The 2,402-nt window shown below is 34.5% G+C and overlaps 1 pseudogene; it reads left to right on the forward strand.

Annotated features, from left to right (window-relative positions):
• Positions 1 to 319: 319 nt before the first annotated feature.
• On the forward strand, positions 320 to 1,432 carry LOC108485238 (zingipain-2-like; annotated as a pseudogene).
• The last annotated feature ends 970 nt before the right edge of the window (positions 1,433 to 2,402 follow it).

Consider the following 2,402-nt stretch of genomic DNA (forward strand, 5'->3'; position numbering starts at 1 on the left):
AGTGTTTTTTTTTTCATATATGACAAAACTAAAATAGTTGCAGTCAAATTTGCTTTTGTGGGCCTCAATTTAATAAAGTACTTATCTAATACCCACACGTGGGGAAAGTCAACAAAAGTTCATTAGTAAACCCTTTCCTTATCAATCACCATTGACCATTAAATTAAAACTTTCTTGCAAAGCTTATTCCTACTGTTATTTTTTGTGGCCAATAAGCTGATTGCAGTATAAGTTGCGGTAGCTATGGATCATCTATAAATAGATAGCTGGTATGCTCTGCTTCTTCACATCAGCTGTAAGGCCTGACCATTGAGCAATGGCTTTCGCACTCAAAACTAAGTTTCTTATTTTCATGTTGACTGTTTCTGGGGCTCTGGCATCTGCCATGTCCCACATATTGGATGAAGCCTTCGTTTCTGAGAAATACAAGCAATGGATGGTTGAGCATGGACGAACCTATGAGATGCAGGAAGAGGAGACTATGCGTTTTCAGATATTCAAAAACAATCTGGAATTCATAGAAAACTTCAATAAAATGGGGAATCAAACTTATAAGTTAAGTACCAATGAATTTGCTGACTTAACCAATGAAGAATTCCTAACGAACTTTGCTGGATACGTGTTCTCTTCTAAAAATGTTTCACATAAAATTAAAAGGTTTCGATATGAAAACCTTAATAATGTCCGGATAGCATCGACTGGAGGAAGAAAGGGGCTGTCACTGAGATCAAGGACCAAGGTTCTTGTGGTAAGAGATATAAACTTAGCCCTAGAAGTTTAGTAAAATAATGATTAGTAGCTTATTTATGTTTAAATTGTTTTTTTGCTTGTTTATATAGGAAGTTGCTGGGCATTCTCAACTGTCGCAGCTGTAGAAGGTGTCGTAAAGATTAAAACTGGAAAGTTGGTCTCGCTCTCCGAGCAACAACTGGTGGATTGCGCCAGGACCGGCAGAACCCGAGGCTGCGATGGTGGTTGGATGGAAGACGGATTCGAATACATTGGTAGAAACCAGGGTCTCGCCAAGGAATCAAAATACCCATACACCGGAAAGGACGGAAAATGCAGCCGTAGAAAAGAAACTTTCAGAGCTGCACAGATCACTGGATACGAAGACGCACCTCGCGACAATGAAGAATATCTCTTAAATGCCGCAAGCCAGCAACCTGTTGCAGTGGCCCTTGATTCCAGTGGATATGGATTTCAGTTTTATTCGGGAGGTGTTTATGGAGGACCATGCCGAACCGAGTTAAACCATGCTGTTACTGTCGTAGGGTACGGAACAAGTGAAGATGGGATTAAGTACTGGTTAGTGAAGAATTCATGGGGCAAATCCTGGGGTGAAAGTGGTTACATGAGGATCAAGAGAGATGTTCATTCCAAGAAAGGTCTTTGTGGCATTGCCAAGACCCCTTCCTATCCAGTTGCATGAATATCCCTGTGGATCAGTACTCGTTCTTGTTGTTTCCTATATTTATACATATATGCGTGTGTGTTTTTATATATAAGAGGTATTATGTCCTAAGTGCTCTATCTATAAAATTAACCTCGTTGTGTGGCTGTTATCATGTAAATTAGCTTTTCCAAACATATAAATAAATTGGTATTATGGATGCCAGTCTAATTAATATTAAAATATATATTAATTACATCTGTAATGTATATAATATTAAAATAAAAAATTACATTAAATTTTGAGTAAATGAAATTTGAATACATAAATAGATTAGATTAATTATATTAAATGTACTATAATTTTTATTATAATATTGACATAAATTTTTAGCTGATGCCGAGTTAATTTGTGAGAGAAAATAAATCAACAACATTATTAGGATATACAATTGATGGGTGTAATAAATTGTGTATTATAATATTAAAATGTATAACATTTTGTTATTTCTCTAATCGAGTTGGATTTTGGCTGACTCGTGACACAAACTTAGTCATAACTTAAATAATAGCATACATATTTATTAGAGCTGTATGACCCAAATTTCTATTAAAATAAAATACAAGTGGCAAGATAGGGGGATCTGCGAGGGCGAAGGCTGAGGTTTACTTCCTTTATTTGATATTTGATTAGAATAAGGTATTTTAACCTTACTGCATTACTTTTTTAGACTTTGATTAGAATAAGGTTTTTAAATCTATAAATAGACATAATCATCTTTCTTCTTATATCATTTGAATTTGACAGTGAATTTTCTTTTCATCTACCCGTGGTTTTTCCCCGAAAAAGTTTCCATATAAAATTCTGAATGTTCTATTTTCTCTCTTTATTTGCAATTTATTGTTATTATCGATGCTCAATTTTTCACAATATTCAATTGGAGGTAAGAAAGTATGCATATGTGTATCATATTAAAATAAAATTTTGATTTAGAGGTAAAATTAATACT

Source organism: Gossypium arboreum, chromosome 6 (assembly GCF_025698485.1).
Source record: "Gossypium arboreum isolate Shixiya-1 chromosome 6, ASM2569848v2, whole genome shotgun sequence".
Classification (NCBI taxonomy): Eukaryota; Viridiplantae; Streptophyta; class Magnoliopsida; order Malvales; family Malvaceae; genus Gossypium; species Gossypium arboreum.